Source organism: Condylura cristata, unplaced genomic scaffold (assembly GCF_000260355.1).
Source record: "Condylura cristata isolate star-nosed mole 26May11 unplaced genomic scaffold, ConCri1.0 scaffold00034, whole genome shotgun sequence".
In the NCBI taxonomy this organism is placed as follows: Eukaryota; Metazoa; Chordata; class Mammalia; order Eulipotyphla; family Talpidae; genus Condylura; species Condylura cristata.
The window spans coordinates 7045798-7068458 of record NW_004567135.1 but is presented as its reverse complement, the minus strand read 5'-3'; the positions used below and the strand labels follow the sequence as shown (position 1 = coordinate 7068458).

Genomic DNA, 22661 nt, shown 5'->3' with positions numbered 1-22661 from the left:
GCCTGTAAAGCAGAGAGATAATCCTAAAAGACCAAACTCCTTTCTGCATGTATTTGTTCTCAACTAAATCTTTGTCTGAAAAATAATATCTTTTGTTTGTTTTCTTTTTCATTTTGTTTTCATCCCCACATTGCAAGGCAGCATAGTAACCTCTAAAGGTAAGGAGGTCTGTTAGACATCTAAGTGAGAGAACTAACCCCATCACTTACAGTTATGTGCCCTAATACTCAAGATTTCTCATCCATAGTAACAGTACTTACACTTCATAGTATCTTTATGAAGAATACATAAGATAAAGAAAGCCTAGCACTGAAGAAGCAATAAGTGTTAATTTCTTATATTATCTCTGGAGAAAATAACCTTAATTCTGCACATATTCTTTGAAATAACCTGAATGTATCAAAAATACTTATTTTTTGGTCTATCTGCTTACCAGTTTGTAATTGACCGACCCACTGAAGAGTGCCCATCTTTTCCCGAACAAAAAAAGACAAAGAAACTACAGGAAATTCAGCTAAACTTCATTATGTAAAACTACAATAATGATCCTTTAAGCCAAATTCCAAATTTAGGAATTACAGACCAACACTTTATGACATTATCTGGTACAATTATGCTTCCAATGTAGGTATGGATATAAATGTCAGCTTTTCTACAGAGATCAATTCTGGATCCAAGAAAAAAATACAGAAGATATGCTGGCAACTTTATTCATAAAAAAAAGCATTAATTATTTGAGGGACTGACTGTGATGAACAAAAAGGAGTTTAATTCCTATTTCTAATTCCAGTCAGACAGTCAAGAAAAATCAAAACACCTATACTGGTAAAATGCTAAAAGAAAACAAAAACAGGGCCCTCCCTGGTGGCGCAGTGGGTTAAAGCACAGCATTATAAAGAGATCTGCAGCCACACTGCATTTTCAGTTCGATTCCCAGCCAGGGAGTGACCCACATGGTACAGCAGACCTCTCCTGTCTCCCTGCTGTTCCCCTCAGCCGTGTATTTCAGTACATCTGCCAGTTCTGCTCCCCATTCTGTCTCTGGTGAATCCTCTCACCCCCTACATCTCGGACTTGTATCCCAGTTCTTGTATGCATAAATAAATAAGTCTCAAAAAAATAAGCCAGCTAAGCTCAATTTATATTCAGGGCATGATGTGGCCCATACTTTGATTCTATTTCTCTTCACTGAAACATAGTCATATTTCCTTCTAGTGTGATTAGTAACCTATGACAGATAAAAGTGATAATCAATACATGATTTCTGATAGACTCTGGTACCATGTAACTGAGTAAATACTACAAGTTACAGTGAGAGGGTGCTGTCCAAATAGTATATGTAATCTACCAGGTTTGCTAACATGCACAGTAATTATAGCACAAGACAGAGAAAAAGTGTGGTCTGGAAGTACAAGACCTGATTTTCTGACTTAGCGGAGGGAAGGCGGAGACAATGGGTTGACTTGGGAGTTACAGAATGAGTAGAATTCAATAAGTGAGCAGGATAAGGAAATGAATTTCAGGAAGGGGCAACAGTATCAGCATTACTCCATCGTGGAGTTGAAATAGTCTAGTCTACTTCATGGGGTCAGATTCCAGGTGCAAGAGAAGCTGAAGACAAGGAAAGATAGGAGGAGCCTTAGAAACTATATAAAGGAATTTTGACCATATTTAAATGGAGTAGTGCAACTTGAGGGAAGAAGATGGAAGTCCAAATAACTAGATATATCTAGGTATCAAGAAGATACTAAAATGCCTAAGTAAGAGGCAATCAAGGTTTAAGTTAGAAAAGACAGGAATAGAAAAGTGGAAAGAAATAACTGAAAGTTCTTAGAATAAAATGTGTTTAGGATAATAAAAGGAATCAAAGCTGTTATCATCAAACTTGAATGATTGGAAGATTTTCTATTAACAGAGAAAATACAGAGAAAAAACAGTAGTATAATAGATAATGGGATATACAGAAAAGAGAACTAAAGATGTCTTCAAATTTAGATTCATATCACAGATTTTTTTTTAAAGATTTATTTATTTGTGCATACAGAACTGGGGTACAGGCCAGAGGCTTAGGGGTGGTGAGAGGCTTCACCAGAGACAGAGTGGAGAACAGAACAGGCAGATGGACGAAGTACACTGCTGAGAGGAGCAGCGGGCGGGTCAGGAGAGGTCTGCACGCCATGTGGTCACCTCCGGGGCAGGCGGGAATCGAACTCATGCGGAAGTGCTTTAGATTCTCAGTGCAGTGCTTTAACCCGCTGCGCCACCAGGGAGGGTCTCATATCACAGATTTTTATATCAAGAGAACAGCTTAGAAATCAGGTAGCTAAACCTCCTTTATTATAATAAGGGCAAAGAGCCACCTCAAGGTTCAACAGTTTTCCAAAACTAGTTTAGTAAACCTAGTTTGTATGTGAGCCAGAGTTCTACTGATAATTCCTGATTCAGCTTTCTTTTATCATATCAGGTAGCTTTAAGTGGGATGGCTAAACACACAATGAATGGAGAGGTAAGGATCTCTCAAACAAAAGTCTTTGCAAGTTTTAAGGGTTGGGCAATGACTCACTGAAAAATCTGGCCCCCGGGTTATCTGCCTCTCAAGCTATTGCTCAGGGTGAGGCCTGTAGCTATTCCAGGAAACCTACTCTAATACATTCATTAAGAGACTTACCTAACCGGGGAATAGTCTCCCAGAAAGCAGGCTGGAACAAAGAGCAAATGAATTACCACTGGTAAATGTAAAACCCTGTTGTTACAAATCCAGTCTCAGTGTTTTCTCTCTCCTTGCCTCCCTTTCTCTCTCAATTCACATGCTCGGAGAAAAAGACCTGAAAATTAATACATTTTTAAACCTTTCTATTTAATTTTAGATTTACATAAGAGTTGCAAAAGTTGTACAAAAATTCTGATATATCTTTTACCTAACTTTATTCACATTATCACAAGATCATTATCAAATTTAAGAAATTAACAACTGTACAATACTGTTAACCAAGCTACAGACTTGATTCCAATTCTACCAGTTTTTTCCAATAAAGTCTTATTTTTGTTCCAAGATTTCATACTGCATTTACATGTTATATTTTCTTAGTTTTCTTTTTTCTGATTGATGACATTTCTTCTATTTCTTGTCTTTTAGGTCCTTGACAATTTGAGAGTTCTGGTCAGGTATTGCATTTAGGGTTTGTTTCTCCAATGAAAAGAACCAGAAGTGATTGGTTTCAGAGGGGAGTCAGCACAAATACAAGATGAGGGTCTACAAAGTCCCAATGCTCAAAAATATGCTTTGTTTTGAAATATATATGATGTTTTCTTAGGTAAGATTGAGGCTGTGAAATTTGGGGGAGCAAATAACAGAGCTAAAGTGCCTTCTTCTATGCATCATACTAAAGGACATGGTACTGATGTCTTCTGTCCTTGATCATTTAGTGAAGGTGTTACCTGTCAGGCTTCTCCTGTAATGTTACCATTTTGATAATTCATATTTGAGTGGGAACAGAAACTTGATCTTATTCCTCAAACTTTTGCTCATTAAGTTTGGCTTTTGTGAGTGGATCATGCTTCAGCAATCATTACTATGTAGTTTTAATGGTGATTTTCTATTGCCCTCATTCTTTCTATACTTACTAATTGGAATTCTTTTACAAAGAATAATTGTCCTCTCTTCCTCATTTAGTCATTATATTAGCATGAACCCATGGACATTTATCCTGTTTCCTGGGTTACTTTATTTATTTTTATTTATTTATTTATTATTATTATTTTTTAAAGATTTTTATTTTATTTGTGCATACAGAACTGGGATACAGGCCAGAGATGTGGAGGGTGAGAGAATTCACCAGAGACAGAGTGGGGAGCAGAACAGGCAGATCAACGAAATACACTGCTGAGGGGAGCAGCGGGCGGGTCAGGAGAGGTCTGCCACGCCATGTGGTCACCTCCGGGGCAGGCGGGAATCGAACTCATGAGGAAGCGGCTTTAGATTCTCAGTGCAGTGCTTTAACCCGCTGCGCCACCCGGGAGGGCCCGGTTACTTTATTTTTGTTGTTCAGAGTGTTACAGCTCCGGCAACTTGGAGCTCTTTCTGCTTAACTCTGGTGTTCTTTTTTTTATTATTATTTATATATCTGTTTACATTATTGTTCATTTTACAACAATGTTACTGCCTCCCTGCCCAACCCGTCATCGCCACAGTCCTTTATATTCCTCCCTCCTTTTGATCCCTCTCTGTCCCCCTTCCCTTATAGGATCTCACGGGTTTATAGTTGTCTGTTTTTGTTTTGTTGTGTTGTGTTTTGTATTGTAATAACAATATACTTCCCCCCACCATGTCTTATTTGGTTCTCTTAACTCCTTCTATAAGTGAAACCATTCGATATTTTTCTTTTTCCTTCTGACTTATTTCACTGAACAAAATCCCTTCCACCTCCATCCATGTTGTTGCAAATGGCCTGCGTTTATCTTTTTTGACTACTGCATAGCATTCCACTGTGTGTGTGTGTATGTGTGTGTGTGTGTGTGTGTGTATCACATCTTCTTGAGCCAATCACCTAGTTTTGGCTATTTGGGTTGTTTCCAGGATTTACCTATTGTAAGTAACTCTCTGGTGTAGTTTCAACCAATTTTTAAAAGCAGCTCTTCACTTTCTATCAGAATAAAACTCCCAGACTCATCTTGCCATTTGCCTTGCTTCAGTCTTAAGAGTCAGCCGCTTCTCTACGGAGAAGTGCTGCCCTTTTTCTAAAATAACATTTTAAAAAAAGATTTTATTCATTTATGCATACAGAACTAGGGTATATGGGCCCTCCCTGGTGGCGCAGTGGGTTAAAGCACAGCACTAAGAAGCTAAAGCCACTTCCCATGAGTTCAATTCCCACCTGCCCCAGAGGTGACCACATGGCGTGCAGACCTCTCCTGACCCGCCCACTGCTCCCCTCAGCAGTGTACTTCGTTGATCTGCCTGTTCTGCTCCCCACTCTGTCTCTGGTGAATCCTCTCAGTGCCCCTGAGCCTCTGGCCTATACCCCAGTTCTGTATGCACAATAAATTTTAAAAAAGAAAGAAAGAAATAGGGTGTAGGCCAGAGGTGCCAGGGCAATGAGAGGATTCACCAGAGATACTGTGGGGAGCAGAACAAGAAGTTAATGAAGTACACTGCTGAGGGGAGCAGTGGGTGAGACAGGAGAGGTCTGCTGCACAATGTGGATCACCTCCCGGGTGGGGATCAAACTTGCACTGAAGCGGCCATGGCTTGACTTAGCTTTGCAGTACAGTGTGCCAACCCATTACACCAGGGAGGGCTCTGTAGTACCACCCTCTTATTGGAGGAACTAAGATCTGGGCACTAGGTGTGCATCTTGTTACTGAGATGCCATCTCTTCTAGGCTTTCTTTGGGAAACATATATCAAATGACTCCATGCAAATATACATATTTACATATTTATGTTCCTCTCCATCCGTCTCTCTAAATAAACAGACTCTATGCATCCACAGAAATACTTCTGCCTACAAGTCATCATCACAAGATTGGTTCTAGTATCTCCTAGCTCTTATTTGTAATTTCTGATAGTGAGAAACCTAACCCCATAAAAGTCTGCCTTGAAAAGGGATCTAGAGTCTCCAAACTTATGCCACTATCAGTCTCTACTCCCTTTATACACCACATATATATATTTCCCCTCTCCCACCAGGAAGACTACCCTTTCCTCAATTTATTCACTTTCAAAACTCAAGTGAAGACCACTCCTCAAAGAACTCCTTCCTGAACTGCCCCAGCCCTATTCCCTGGCCCTTCCTCTGCCTTATAATTCTACAAATCCTACTCAATATAAAGATTCTTAAGGTCAGGGAACTGCTTTCCTTTGCCTTTCGCTCTTTTACTATCTAGTATATTGCTTTCTGAATAGAAGGAATTCTATAAATAGTTTGAATGAAACTGCACGAATATTTAAATTTTATCCAGAATACTATCAGTACAAGAAAAATGAATGCCTACTGTGCAGTCCTTAGGCTATTTGAGAAAATGCATATCATTTTTCAGAACTGTGAATTATTCAGTAATTTAGCTTATTCAAAAGCTGACATAAACTCAAGTAATTTGAAAAAAATTGAACCACTAACTTCAACTACTACACATAGATGCTCACGTCTTTGTTACACACGATCGTGGACACTTGCGAAGTCGTGGGCACATTCCAGTCCCCATGGCTGCTGTTCTGCAAGGGCTGCAGCCTGGTCTCTGTAGAAACAGATCCCAGTAATCGTCAAAGTGCAACAGTGACCAAATTCCCAGGAGTGGACAAGGATGAAGATGTTTGTATCAGGGCTGAGTCACACCAGTAACACTTTGTCCTTCTAAAATCCTTTTAAGGTTATTTTGTGCTTAAAAAATAAAAATACATACACATGAGAGAATAAAAACAACAACCACTAAGACCCAGAGCAAGAGCAATGTAAAAAAGGGCTCCTACATCTGAGCAGCAATTTCACTTCTGGAAACGACTCACCAAAATTCAGGGCAACTTCCACAGGAGCTTACAAGCAGTCGCTCTCTTGAATGAACTGACTTTCTCTTTACCACTCCAGAAACCTTTTCCCTCTCACCTTACCTATGTCAGGGGACAATTAAGTGTCACGACATTCCACCTGAGTTCCTGATCGTTCCCATCTGCCTTCCAAAAATCTCACTTCATCTCCTCCTCTGACTTGCCCTCTCTCTCCCTAAAAACATGCTTCTCGTTCTGTAAGTTCAGACATACTGTTTGTCATATACATATGACAAGTTTGTATACAGATGAGCCCCAACTTACAGCTGAAGATTTTTTAAAGCTTTATGATGGTATGAAAACAGTACACTCAGTAGAAACCATATCTGGAATTTAACTCTTTTCAGGGGTTGGGATTAGTGAATGCTCTCTCTTGAAGCTGGCTGCCACAGAATCACAAAGATGAACAAATAACACTCTATCGACCGCCTTTCACTACCGGTATAGTATTCAAGAAATCAAATGAGGTATTCAGCACTTTATTATAAAACTGACTTTGTGTTAGATGTTCCTGCCCAATGTAGGCTAATGTAAGTTTCTGAGCACATTTAAGGTAGGCTATACATATACATACATATCTATCTATCTATCTATATCTATCTATCTATCTATATAGATAGAGATGTATGTATGTGAGTGTGTGTGTGTATGTATGTATATATACTATAGCTAGGTTAAGCAATAATGTTCAGTAGGCTTTGGTTTAGTTTAATTTAGGCTATTTTCAGTTTACAATGGGTTTATCAGAACTAACCCCACTGTAATTCAAGAAAGAACTGTATGAGTTAAATAACCCTTTTCTACCCCTTTTTTGCTATTTTCCCTACAAACTACCATTTCACCTTGCTCCTGTTCTCACAGCCAGATCTTGTTAGTCTTTTCATACATGCCTCTGTGTGTAAGACATTCAATAAATGTTATTTTCAAGGTTTAGTTAACACAACACTTACTTGGGCTTAGCTTAGTTTACAATATCATAATGTCTTAACATGGCCAATTAAAAATAATTTATAAATGTAAAATGCTTAAGCTGTTTTGACTTTCCATTTGCAAAAATTATTTTTTCACCATTACATAATGTAGGTTGTAACAATACTTGAAATTAGTGGTCTCTTTAAAACAACTGAGATTTTTTTGCCATGGAGTTATCAGATGGGTGGAAAAACTGCCATTTCTTTTATTACCATTTGCTTTATAATGTTTGTTATGGACACTTTGAGCAATTACTTTTTGTAGTTTTTATTCAGAAATCAAATTAAACATTAACCATTTTTTCAGTACAAATGAAACCTAATGAAGTGCATAAAGAGTAAGTCCAGATATAAATGTTGGGCTTTCAAAGGGTTCTTGTGCAGTTTAAAACATTTTAATCTTTAATTAGGTCAGTGGTTGTCAAAAACAGTTTCAATAGCCAAGTTAGAATCAAGGTACAATCCACGAGCATCCTTCCTTCTCCCCACACAACTGACCTTTCCCAGCCTCCTCCTTCCCTTTGGGAAACCTCTCTTACAAATGGGAGATACTTTTGTCCAGCTTCAAGCGATTGATCAAGAGATGTAATGATCAATCACACATCATAAATAGTTATGTTAGAAATATGCAATATAAAAATCAAAGACGGGCTCTCCCTGGTGGCGCAGTGGGTTAAAGTACAGCACTGAGAAGCTAAAGTCACTTCAGCATGAGTTGGATCCCTGCGCCGAGGTGACCCACCCACTGCTGACCTCTCCTGACCCGCCCACTGCTCCCCTCAGCAGTGTACTTCATCAGTTGGCCTGTTCTGCTCCTCACTCTGTCTCTGGTGAATTCTTTCACTGCCCCTACACATCTGGCCTGTACCCCATTCTATATATATATAAATAAATAAATCTTTAAAAAAAAAAAACAAAACAAAAGCTCGCCTGCTTTTCCTTCCCCTCCCCAAGTCAATTCCACTTATTCCACTTTCCAAAGGTAACCTTTGTCACAATATAGATTGTCTGATATTGCCAAAGGTGAAAATGACAGTAACAAATAGCATGATGTGTGAGTCACTGTCCAAAGCATTTCACATCTACCATCTCATTTTATCTTCATAGCTCAATAGTTAGATACCATTATGATGACTATTTTACAAATGCAAAAACTGAGAAGTAAACACCATCATGCATAAAACACACATTTTAAAAAATTTTACAATGGCTTTATGTTAATGTATGCTCAGTGATTAGTTTCTCTCTACCTCAACTTTCAGGTGCCACATAATATTTCCCTTGCCAGCAGTCTATAACTCACTTAACCAGGTTCATGTCAATGAACATTTAGGTTGCATTAGCTTCTCCCTTTATAAGATCAAGACAGCAATAAACATACTTCTATGGTGTGCAGTGTTGGTATACACTCCTAGAAGCAGCATTTCTAGATAAACAGGCCTATGCATTTTATAGACATCCGTTAGTGTCCCTCAGAAACAGCTGCATCAGTAGATCTTGCCTTTTAAACTGCCTATCTGTGCCTATGTAGGCATCTCTCTTTCACTTTTCTTTTTCTTAATAAACTTGCCCTGTGTTGACAAATCACCACCCAAACCCAGGAGCATCAATACATAGCTATGTTTGTATCAATTTAGATTTGAAACATCAACTAGGTGAGAAAGTGTATTCCTCACATTCTTATCATTAATGAGCATTACTAATCATTTTAATTTTTCCAATTTGCTAGCTGTATGAAAAATGGTGTATTATTGTCTTAGCTTTTATTCCTTTAATCACAGGGAAGGTCATTTAATATATTCACTTTTTGAAATGACATCCATTTTTAAGATGTCATTTGTAAATTGTTTATTATCTTCACAACTGAATTACTTTCTAAAATTGCACAAGGACTTTCTGAATATCATGGGTAGCTCCTTATACAATTCAAATTGCCTCTCCCAGCAGCTGTCTTTTCTTGGTGTCTGATTCCTATCCAGATCTCATTAATACCCTTTCTAAATAGAAATGTTGCAGACTATACAGAGGAGAGCCTCATTTCAGTAAATTTCCCTCTTGCAGGGCATCCACCCATGGTTGCTCATTAATATTCACACCAGAGTCCTCCCCATGAGAAGCATGATTGACACTAAGTGACAAAGCAGGCATTAAGATCACTGTTTTGGGTTGTGCTAAGCCACTACCCTTTACTTTCCAGTCTAATGCTTCTCAGTTAGGGGCAAGAGGGGGCCCACTCTGAATATCAGATTGTCAGAGGAATCTGAGTCTCTTCTGTGGCAAGTCCAGACACGTGTCATTCTGAATTTTTCTGAAAGGGTCCTCAATGATTTCAATCCATAAAGTTTTGGGGAGTTGCTTTTTGTTTGTTTGCTTGTTTTTAACAGCCCCTAATTAACCAGCCATCTAGATGGAATGTAAAATTAGGTAACAGTTTAAACTATGTTAACATAAGTCTGGTTGTTGACTATTGCTCATTTTCATAGGGTCTCATTTCATTTCATCTTCTTAATTCTTGTACCATGAAGAAAATATTCTCATTCTTCTCAATACTCTTACAGAGCAAGAAACCTAGATTCAAAAAGATTAAATAACTTGCTGGCAGTCACATAGCTAGTGGCAAAGCCAAGATTTAAAGCAATCTGACAGACCCTGAGATCCATGCTCTAATGATTAACTGCAAATCACACCTTCCCAGTCAGTAGAGGTAGTCTGGGCCAGAATTATCTTCTTAAGAGTATCAAAATTAGAAATGATGCCCCATCCTGTTCCACATCGAAGCCAATTCTGCCCCAGGTTCCTGTCACCCAGGTTAACTGCTTGGGTTCACTGCTTACTTAGTAGCTGACAGCAAAATTACTCTAAGCCTTACTCGTCATCTCTCAAATATTCTTTTAGCTCAGTGCTAAAGTAAGTGCTTAAGAAATGACAGAAGTGGCCCTCCCTGGTGGCGCAGTGGGTTAAAGCACCGCACTGGGAAGAAGCTAAAGCCACTTCCGCATGAGTTCGAGTCCCACCTGCCTGGGAGGTAACCACATGGCGCGGCAGACCTCTCCTGACCTGCCCGCTGCTCCCCTCAGCAGTGTACTTCGTCATTCTGCCTGTTCTGTTCCCCACTCTGTCTCTGGTGAAGCCTCTCACCGCCCCTGAGCCTCTGGCCTGTACCCCAGTTCTGTATGCACAAATAAATAAATCTTTAAAAAAAAAAAAGAAATGACAGAAGTGGTAATAAAAATACCTAACATTTTTTAATGTTTCCATGCATCAGGTACTGTTTCCATTGTATATATATAAACTTGCTAATCCCCACAGTAACACACTCAGAATATTACTGTCTCAATTTACAGGTGAAGAAACTAAGCCCAGGAAGTTAAATATTAGCTTTTGTTTTGGGGAGGCTGTATGGAAATATAACTACCTCTAGCAGATTATAAACCAGCAATGTTGTTCCAATGTATTATTCCCTTATTTTTTCTTTACAAAACTGAATTTCTAACAAATGCATATTTCTCCCCACATTTTGAGACTGTGTGATGTCTGTATTTTTGATGTCAAAATTGAACTTATAGAAGGCATACTGAAAATGTTTGAGACATTTTGGACTTGACACAATTTTGGAGAAGCCTACAATAGAATAAAGAACATGTGCTTAAACTTCCTAGGCTTATTCCTAGCTATCTCACCAGCAAAAGAGGGCACATTCTGCTGTATCACCAGGGCATTCTAATAGGCTGTGCATGCATGGTATGGTATATTTGGACTCTATCAAACAGGCCATTTGATGTCATATTGTACTCATCAAGTTCCTTGTGAGTTCTGCTGTCAATTTGAGGGATAGTCTTGGAATTTTATATTTTTTTCCAACTAATTTTCCGCCCCCACCAAACCACTTTTGACCACATCCCACCTGCCTCCCTCTTCCAATACCTCTACCCTTTCCCTGAATTGCCTTTTATAATCATTATCTTTTTGCTTTCCAATTTTTTTTTTTTTAAGATTTATTTATTTGTTCATACAGAACTGGGGTACAGGCCAGAGGCTCAGGGGCGGTGAGAGGCTTCACCAGAGACAGAGTGGGGAGCAGAACAGGCAGATCGACGAAGTACACTGCTGAGGGGAGCAGCGGGCGGGTCAGGAGAGGTCTGCCGCACCATGTGGTCACCTCCGGGGCAGGCGGGAATCGAACTCATGCGGAAGCGGCTTTAGATTCTCAGTGCTGTGCTTTAACCCGCTGCGCCACCAGGGAGGGCCTGCTTTCCAATTTTTTACTGCTTCTATTGCTTGTGTTTAATTTGGGGAGAGGGTACATATATTCTACAGATGAATGTAACCATCCCAAATCTGTATTTCACTTCTTGATTGATTTACTCAGCATAATCACCTCAAGGTCCATCCATTTTGTCCCACATGCTATTATTTTACCTTTCTTCACAACTGTGTAATATTCCACTGAATATATGCTCCATGGTTTCTCTATCCATTCATCTGTTAATAGATTGGTTCCACAATTTAGCAGTTGTAAAGAGTGCTGCTGTGTATATAGATGTAGAGATCTTTTTGTATTATATATTTTCATGTTATTTGGATAAATACCTAATAGCAGCATTGTTGGGTCAAATGGAATTTCCTTTTTATCTTTTTGAGGTATCTTCATACCATTTTCCACAGAGCCTGTACCTGCTTGCATTCCTACCAACAGTGGCTGAGAGCTCCTCGCTAACCTCACTAACATTTGTTACTTCTGTTCTCTTTCATATGGGTCATTCTTAGAAGGGTGACGAGGTATTTCAGTGTGTTTTTGATTTGAACAAAAAAGTTGAACACATTTTGATATATCTATAGGACATCTGTCTGTCTTAGAGAACTGTCTACTGAGAGTCTCTGTCCATTTTTTAATTAGGTTGTTACTTTGTTGTTGGATTAAGTACTTTGTAAATTTTGGAGATTAACCCCTTGCCAGATATATGATATGCAAATGTTTTTCCCATTCTATAGGTTGCCTTTTTGTTTTTGTGATAGTTTTTTTGAGTGTATTGTTTTTCAGATCAACTTATTTTTGTTAAATTAATTCTTTAAAAAGCTTCTAATGCTGCCTTTGAGAAACCAGTAGTGACCACCAGGAACACCAGGTCTGCCTGATACCATTTATGTGCACCAAAAACTCTTACCAAATTATACCTTATAAGGCCAATTTTTAGTGTCCTCAACAACTCTGTAGAAACTCTAATAATCCTATTGCCTTCTTTCCTACCTAAATCATTTGAATTATCCTCCTTCTTGAACTTTTGAGACCCAAATTAACTTTTTTTAACATAATTGTAGTAAACATCAAATATCTTATTTAGACAGGTAAAACAATTACCTCCAAACACAGCCTTTACATACTGACTTTGGGGCCCTCTCTGGTGGTGCGGTGGGTTAAAGTGTAGCACTGCAAAGCTGGCCTCCGTTGCCTTGGTGAGAGTTCATTCCCCAGCCCAGTGGTGACCTATATGGCATGCAGACCTCTCCAGTCTCGCCTGCTGCTCCCCTCAGCAGTGACCTTCATCATTTTGCCTGTTCTGCTCCCCACTCTGACTCTGGTGAACCCTCAAACTGCCCTTGCATCTCTGGCTTGTACCTCAGTCCTGTATGCATACAGAAATAAATAAGTAAATATTAAAAAAAAAAAAAAGACTGACTTTGGTCTAAAGTTTTAAGCCATGCAAGAATTTTCCCAATCTTTTTTTCTTTAATTTAAGGAATTATCAATTCGAATACAAGTTTAATTACACCTCTCTCCCAACTCAAATTTAATTTATCTGCATATTCATTTGGTCCTTCTCTTTCCTTCCCCCACCCTCACAGTTGATAATTAACATATTGTAAGGGTAAACAGAATCCAATGGGGTGAGATTTCTTTTTCAATATTTTCCCACATACAGGTAGGAAAATCTTTAGGTAGAAAAACAGAAAATTTTATCAGTAACCAATCTTACACTCTACGAAGTATAGCTAACTGTAGCAAGTATGTGGATATTTATAGCTAACCAAGGCTATTCTACAAAATTTAAATCTACTATGAACTTTAACCTTTGTACCATTCCACACTTCAACACCAGATAAATCAACTATCAGTGCCTGGTTCAGCGCAGGGACTCAGTAAACATCTGTTATACAAATGAAAAACAGTGTAATGCCAGTTCTCAGTTGCCACTGTCTTGACAAAGACCCACCTATGTAACTGAGTATCCGCATAGAAAGTACATGATCACAGGTCTTGTCAATTACAAATTTAGTTAAGACAAAGTGATTAATTAAAGAGTCTTTATTACAATGTCAAAGCAGAAATATATACTTCCTATTTTAGGAAGGCTGCTTCTGTTAAGATATAACCTCCATATAACTTTGTCCTTAATAATTAATCAAGGTTTCTCTAAACACAGGCTTCTTAGTTTCACTCCTGAGCACTTCCAGGAAGGGCCTGCCTTCCATTCTTCTTATTTGAAATTTTAGATGATTTGTTTTCAGGACTCGCCCAATCTGAAAAGCCAGTTCAGATCAATTTAACCAATCCCTTCAAGCAGGAGAACTAAAGCAGGTTTTCTGAAAAGTGACTCTTTTCTAGGCAGGTTCTCTAATCTTTCCTTTCTGTAAAAAATCTGAGAAGCTAACATAGAACAATGCTTTAATTAAGGACAAGCATAGCTTGGTCACATAAAGAATTACCAAATCCCACAGCCATAGAAGTGATAAAAATTTTACTATGTAGCTAAACAAATGTTATGCACAGGTAGGTTACAAACATAATTAATTGTTAGTGTTTACCTTTAAAAGCTTCATCAAACATGGTGCAGTTTAAAAATATTAAGAACTTTACTGAGCAGTGAGTGGTTTTTAGTTGGCATGGGAAAGTCAATCAACTTCTTTTGGTCTCAATTCATTTAAAAAACTGACACTAATTCATGGCATGGTGATGAGGATTGAATAAGATAAAAGTAAAAATATTTTGAAAAAGTATAGATTGTTATAAACACTATTATTTTTAAAATTCTAAGCTAGCTTCAAAAAAAAATTCTAAGCTAGCTTCAAGGAAAACAATGGAATTTTTAAAAAGGTTACCCAGTGAAGCTAACAGAAGAAATTGGAGTGAATTTATTTCACTGTGGTTCAACTAGGTATTAACAAGAAACCTTGTTTAGAGCTGCAGCAGAGAATCTTTGTAATAATAAAGTTCTATTTGGGGGACCTCCTTGGTGGCACAGTGGTTAAAGAATCAGCACTATCAAGCTATCGCCAGCCACTACAGCTGAGTTGGATCCCCAACCAAGGAGCTGACCCATAGGGCTGCTCTTGTCTCGCACTGCTCCCCTCAGCAGTGTATTTCAGTGGATCTGCCTGTTCTGCTCTCCACTCTGTCCCTGGTGAATCCCCTCACCTCCTGGATGTCTGGTCTACAGTCTAGTTATTGTATGCATAAATAAATATTTTTAAAAGTTTTATTACATACAAGACAAGTACAATTAAAATATAATTTCTTGAGGGTTCTAGGTAGCTTTCTTATTTTTGACCTGGAGAAGGAAAGCATAAGAAAACTTCTGGTTGCTTGAGATTTTAGTCAGTAGGATTCTAGTTTAGTTCTACTTGCTTTTAAATAGTAATCAGTAATGAGAGCAGATAGATTGGAAGTGAACAGTGTAACAACCCTGAAAGTAGATGCTGACAGTGGTAGTAAAATCGTGGCCTGAATCCTGGGAACACCTTGGAAAACCTTCACTGACCTTGGAACTGATCTTGGCAATCGTGGTGTCCAAGCCTTTGTCCTGCTACCTTCAGGAATCCTCAGATATTGCTACCAGGTTTGAACCCTGATGAAACTACTTCAGCTGTTTGCAATGCAAGAAAACTCTATATCATAAACTAAATCAAGATTGTCAAAATGAGCAGTCTATCTTCAAGACTTAGTCGTTTATTCAACAAATACTTATCCAGCGGTTGCCATGTGTTAAGCAGTGCTCTATGTGCTAAAGATAGAATGTCAAAAGTCATGGACACCTCTCTGTGCTCATGAAGCTCCTACTGAGGAAAAGAGACAATGAAACACTGAAGGAAATACTTAGTAACTTGAGTGGTGGGAGGAAAGGCGGCAGATCCTTTAGATACTGACCAGGGGAAACCCTCTTTAAGTGTATGACATTTCAGCTAAAATCTGAATGATGGTAAGGAGACAGGCAGCCAGCTAGATGAAGAAAGGAAAAGGTAGGCTTTCCAAGCAGAGCAAATAGCAAATGCAAACGCCTTGAGGTAGGAATAAGATGCCTAGGGAGACTGAACAGAAACATGAGAGGATGACAGAAATGATTGCGAGCCAGATCAAAGGACTTACAAACAATGGTAAAGGATTTCGATGTTATTCTAAGTGCGATGCATAGTCAAATGTAGTTGTGAGATATATTTCATATACGCTATAAGTATTTAACTGCTTATTATATGCATAATATATAGGTACCAAATGAAGTGCAAAGGCACAGTTCTCACAGTTAAAAGCCTTGTAATCTTTTAAGGAAGCAATAATTCATAAATAGTGCCAGTATGTTGATGAAAAATGAAATAAAAATGAAGTACTCAGTGAAGTCTAGGAAGGGAGCCATGGATGCCAACAAGACATTAGAAAAAAGTGGCATTTTATATGTGCTCTTAAGGAAAAGGATTTCAGCAGCAGTGGGGGGTACAGGGAGGCGCTGAGGCTGCGGGAACTGCATGAGCAAAGGCACAGAGTCAGGAAAGGGCAGGGTGGGGCCAGGAACTGGGTCATTGTATGTCTACAGTGTTGGGGGCGGTAGTGATGACGGAGATAAGCCTGGAAAAAGGCTGTTGGGTGTGGGCGTAGGGGGGTTGGTCTTGGAGAAATTTACTTGGGCATTGACCCAAGTGTATATATGAATCTCTTGAGGTGCTGTTAGAACTGCAGATTCACAGCCTTCCTCTCCCAGATACATTTGTTTGTAGGTCTACATGGTCAATGGGGACTGACCTTTCTAACCAAGACCCCAAGTTCTGAAGTAAGTGGTGGTGGGGGCCAAATGAAAATCAGTGTTTTGGTTTTTTATCACAACTCTGGGTTGAAAGTGAAAAGTGAAGCCAAGTGATGGGCTTGCTTGGGACTTTAGCAATAAAAAGGAGGTGAATTATAGGACAGATAAAAGAACCATTGTAATTGTTGCAGAATCAACTAAAATTGGTGACTAAGTGTGGGAGGAAAGGAGAACTGAAATGTTCAAGACCAACTCCAGCTTCTCCTTTGGGAAACTAGATGATGAAGGTGAGTGTGCTTCAGGACTAGCCATGTGATCTATAAGAAGTTGGAAATAAGGATCTGGGACTCAGAAGATGTGCAAAGGCACTAAGTATACTGGTTTGGTATTCCAAAATAAATCCAAGACAACTGAATAATAAATATAGATGTAAAACTATAAAAAACACAAGACAGGGGGGAGGGAAGTGCACAAGACTATGGTGATGGCACACGGGTGACTTGGTGATGGGAAACCCACAGGGATTACAATTGAGATGAAAAAAAATGTACAAAATGGTGTAAAAATAAACTATTATATTAAAACACACACACACAAGACAGTTGGAATGAATACTTAACCCATCTCTGGATGATGAAAAACTTCTAAACATAAAAGAAATCCTAAGGGGGCAGGGAGAAAATATAGAATATGATACAAAAAATAAAGACAACTAGTTAAACATTTGACCACAGGACAAAGGATTTTTTAAATGACATGCTTATACAAATCACAAAGAAAAACACTAAGGCTAGTTCTGTATGGAATACACAGAAGAAGCTGGAAAATAACCTGCCTTGTCAACTTCACAAAATAAGACTTGTTTCATATCCAACTGATGATGGACATTGTGGTGTAGATCAGAGAGGCTCTTATTACCCACTGGTCCAGGTTGCCATATGTCAGTACATGGCAAAACCTAAGAAATACAGATCTTTGTAACTTCTAAAGTCCTCAGAGTTAAAGCCAACACATGAAGTAGGCCTCAGGCTCCACTGAACCTTGTTACCCCATGGGAATGTCTTCACTGCATCCAGTCTTTCCCCAGAGCCTATAGATCGAAGTGAAAGGTTAGGGATAAGAGAGAAAGTAATTTCATAACCTCTAGTGAGCTATGGTTTATCAAGCCATCCTCTCAGCCCACAATGCTCAATGCCCAAGCCTCTCAATTCAGAGCCATCAGAGAAGAGACAGACCACTTAGCTGAGACTACATAAGTGGTTGGTTCCCATCACCAAGTTGAACATTTTGACTCTCAGAACCTTTTCCATTTTGCAGTGCTGTTTCATCTGTCGTAAGCTCTGACTTTTCATACTGACAGGTATTTAAAACATCACAATTTCAACTTCTGTAGCACTTTATTACTCCATTCATTCAATTTAGCCTAATGAAAACCTGTAGTCTCATCAAGAACTCCAACTTAACAGAAGATCCCCAAAGAAACAACATAATTAAAATAGTAATAATCTAGTCTTCCCTGGTGGTGCAGCAGGTTAAAGCACAGCACTAACAAGCTAAAGCCACTTCAGCATGAGTTCAATCCCCTGCCCGGTGGTGACCCACATGGCACAGCAGACCTCTCCTGACCTACACGCTCCTCATTGGTGTACTTCCTCAGTCGGCCTGTTCTGTTCCCCACTCTGTGGCTGGTGAATCCTCTCACACCCTGCATCTCTGGCCTGTACTCCAATTCTGTATGCATAAATAAATCTTTAAAAAAATATAGTAATACTCAAATGAAAATGGGAACAGATTAGCCAAAAGACAATTTACAGAAAAAATTGAAATGGAACTGAATATATGAAAAATGTTCATACTCACAAATAAATAAATCACCTTGGCTCATGAAATTAGTAAAAATTTTTAAAAAATCAGTGTTTCTAAGAATCTATTAAGATTGCAGGTTCAACCACTGAAAATGAGAATTAATTAGTCTGGGGGAAACAATTTGGCAGACAGTTTAGTATTTTAAAATTTTCATGCTCTTTAACCTAGTAATTCAACTTCTGGGAATTTAGCCTAAGGAAATAAGGTAATTTGTAGAAAGATTTATGAGTAAATTTGTTACCATTTTTTTTCACTTATTAAAACACCTCACTGTACAGTTAAATTATGCAACATTAATACACTAAGATTTTGAACATCCATTAAAATTGTCTTCAAATACTTTTTTAAAATAATTATTCCTTTATAGTAAGATTTTATTTTTGCATAGGAGAAATGGGGAGTAAGCCAGAGGTGCAGGGGATGAGAAGATTCACCAGAGAAAAAGTGGGGAGCAGAACAGGCAGATCCACTGAAAAACACTACTGAGAAGGGCAGTGGGTGAGACAGGAAAGGTCTGCTGCATGTTGTTCACATTTCTGGCTGGGGAATGAACTCAGGCAGCAGTAGTGAGAACTCTGAGAACCCCTAGGCCGTCAGGGAGGCCCCATTTTCAAATTAATTTTTATGCCATGGGAAAGTATTACATAATGTAAAGTAAGGAAAAATAGATTCAAACAACACTGTAAAAAATGAGTTCAATGACATGTATGTTTATATGTATGTATCAAAAAAAAGACTGAAATGAAATACACTAAATGGAAATTCTCTCTGAAACAGGTTATGGAATATTTTGTGTTCTTTATAATGCAATCCCCAACCCAACATCAGGCTTTCTATAATAAATAAATAAAATTATTTTTTAAATGTTTAAGTTTGCACATGTGAAAATAACACAAGAATTATATGTAAAATTAAAAAAAATGTTGAAAAAATTGACAGGTCATTCAAATGAAGGTATAAGTTTAAGTCAACAGAGAGATCCAATTGCACAGGGAGCATATAATGAGATATGCTTCTGGATAATGGACAGGGCCATGGCAAACACTGACATGTTAAAAGGCAAATGCTCATATATTAGTGAAGGGATCTGGGAGGCCATGGCTAGACTAGAAAATGGAGAATTAGGTATAGCCATGTCAAGGAGCCAAGTGCAAGGGAGGAACAAAAATTGTGTTCAGTTGGTCACATGTTGGCACGTATAAAGAGGAGGACAGTAATCAACTATCAGAGGAAAATTACTGAATACTAAGCACAGATAAACAGGCTTCCTCTAATACTGCAGCAATGTTACCTGTTCAGTAAAACTGAAGAAAAAACTCCTGGGCCATTTGCTTGGATTTCAGTTTATGGGAAAAAAACTGTTAGAGAAATCTAGATAACACCAGCTAAAAGTATGTCAGGATTACCAATCTGGATTATAAAAACTAAAATTGGCAATATTTTAAAGTGTTAGGAAAAAATATGTCTAAGGAGTTGTAAAGTTCTTCATATAGTTAAGTAAACCCTGTTATAGGATAAATAAGGGGAAATTTATGAGAAGTTATAAAGCCATTGAATGAAAGTTCTTAGTTTCAAAGTAGCATTAAGAAACTCTTTGAGGCCCTCCCTGGTGGTCCAACAGGGTTAAACCACAGCGCAATGAAGCCATCTCCAGCCACTGCAGCTTGAGTTCAATCCCTGACCAGAGAGAGTGACCCATATGGCACACAGCCCGCTGCTCCCCTCAGCAGCATATTTCAGTCCATCTGCCTGTTCTGCGCCCCACTCTGTCTTTGGTGAATCCTCTCTCACACAATCCCCCCTTCCCACCTCTGGCCTTGTATGCATAAGTAAATAAATATTTGGTTTTTTATCTTTTAAGAAAAAACATAGTTATTGTAGATACATGAACTACACGCAAATATATCTACAGCCTTTCCAAAAATTCCTAGGTAGACCCCACTTTCCTAGAGTTTACAGGAAATCACTGCCAAAGAAATGTCTTTAACAAGTAATGGCTCAAGTGTTTAAGTTATACCATCATCTGTAGTATTATCTTAAAATATCAACTTAAAAATGATAATCAGAAAGAGATCATGTCCTATTCATTCTCTGCATACCAGAACACAGACGAGCGAGCAGCAGGCAAATAACAACATTCTGCAGCTTTATGAAGAGTTTATTAGACTTCAGATCATGAAAACCAGTAAAGAATCTTCTCTTTCCCAAGCAAACTTCCCTCCAAAGGAAAAAAACACAGAAGGAAGAAAAAAGATACTCTGAAGGCACCTTAGTAAGAAAAAACATATATCCCTGTCATCAAGATATACTTCAATAGAATTGTCTTCACTTCTAAATCATCCTCTTAGAATTGTTATGAAGTTGAAATTTGGCTCACCTTACAACAGTCTGAAACAACGCTTAAATGTACCAAGTTGAACAATGTTACACAATGAGCAATTTTTACAAAATGGTACTGCTTTGCTAATGTAACCAACACATTATTCTCTTCCCAGAGATTCTCACAGTTCAGGGACTACCTGATAACATTTTCAGGCAGACATCAAACACACCAGTTAAAAAATAGCCCCACTAACTGCTTACTAAACTGTCACAGACCTAAGGCCTGTCCCACCTTCAAAGGCCATATTATTGGTAGAACACTAGGTGAGAAGTATGAATGATACAAATACACACACAGAAAAGAATCACTCCTTCTTACTCAAAAGTTTTTGCTATTGTTTATTTTGTTTTGTTCCTAAGGCACAGTAGAAGAGGGAATTAAAAAAAAAATGTGTTGCTACGGTGCTCTGTTCTGAGCTCAGGCACAGCATTGATCTCATTAATACTATAAATTATATCTGTTGATATGCCTAAACTTTTGATTTTAAGCTCTAATTTAGCGTAGGAACTTTTGAAGTTTTGGCTCCACAGGACCAACAAACAAGACACTCAGTAAATGTTTTGTCTAAAAAAAAAGGAAACAAATTCCTAATTATCTAGTGGACTGTTATAGGTTGTTCTATTGATGCAAAGCAAGAAAGTATGTGCACACTTTACAAAAAAAAAAAATTCTCTCCTGCTAATTCTCTAACTTTTTGAACGTCTACCTAAAACACGATCATCCTTCACCCAGGCTATAATTCCACAAGATCAAAGAATATGTTTGCCAAGGGTCATCCTTTGTTTCATCACACAGCTCAGAACAAAGTATTATTTAAGGTTCCTGAACTATTTATCACTTGTGAATAGTATGTATTAGTGATTTTGCAGATAACAAGTATTATTTAATCATTTAAAGTGAGCTCAAAAGAAAGAATACTTAATGCATAAGAAGACCTGTGCCCAAGAGGGGTGTTGTCTTAAAGACTGATAACTCCCTAAATACCTTTGGTTAATTTGAAAAGTCAATAGAACCATCTGGATTAGGCAGAAAACTGGAATTAGGTGAAAGACAATAGTAGTTCCATTATCTCTCACCAGGATCAGCTACACAGCTTGTCGTAAGCACCAGTAAGGCGGCAAGGAAGGGCGCCAGATGGTTCCCTGCTAGCGCGTACCACTTCAGGCTGAGTAGGTGTAGCCAGGGGTATACAATTACCTTATATTAACACCTACACACGTTGGTAGCAGGTGACTATCTATATACACGATACATGATAGCGATGCGGTGACGATGCACGCAACTGCAAGGACTGCCATATTTTCAACACACCTCAAAAGGGTGTGTCTAACAAAGTTCAGTTGACACAATGGAAGGGGGGGGGAAGCTAATGAGGGTATGGTTGAAAATAAAGAGGGAAAGCGCAGCTGAATATCACACCATCTCCCTGAGAGACTATTTGCATTTTGATGACCTACCACCTTCTTCCAATCACACACACACACAAATACAGCTAAAAAGGAGTGTTCCCGACGGAAGAGGAGGGGGTATCATGAGCTCCCGCCCTCAAGCAAGAAAGGCGTCCTACACAATCGCTCCCAAACACGGGGTCGTAGCCAGAAGTGAGGAAAGAATAGCCGATCAGCGGTACCTCCACTCCCAGTCGCGAATAGGAGGAGTTCGCGCTCAGTGTGCAGCCCCAGTTCCACAAGTCGCGGGAGAAAAGGGTGTGGAGGGAGCACGGAGTCTCCGCACACTCTCCGGCTGCGGAAGGCTGGAGAGAAACCAGGCCCTTACCTGGCTAAAAGCGAGCTTTTCTCTGCGCAGCTCTCAGCCCCCGCCGCGGGTCTCCAGCATTCAGGCTCGCGCACCTGTCGCGACCTGGCCGCAGCACCTACAGACTCCCCC

The 22661-nt window shown here is 38.8% G+C and overlaps 1 protein-coding gene across 2 annotated transcripts in view; it reads right to left on the bottom strand.

The window, feature by feature from the left end:
- The window catches only part of LIMA1 (LIM domain and actin binding 1), a 72514-nt gene extending 49888 nt beyond the window's left edge, over nucleotides 1-22626 (bottom strand). The window contains exon 1 of one of the 2 annotated variants that reach the window (XM_004692760.2): nucleotides 22551-22626. The gene's annotated coding sequence lies outside the window, so the exon portion shown is untranslated. Of the gene's footprint in view, nucleotides 1-22404; nucleotides 22469-22550 lie in introns of those variants that run through there. The other variant, XM_012732629.1, reaches the window with a different exon arrangement.
- Nucleotides 22627-22661: the final 35 nt, after the last annotated feature.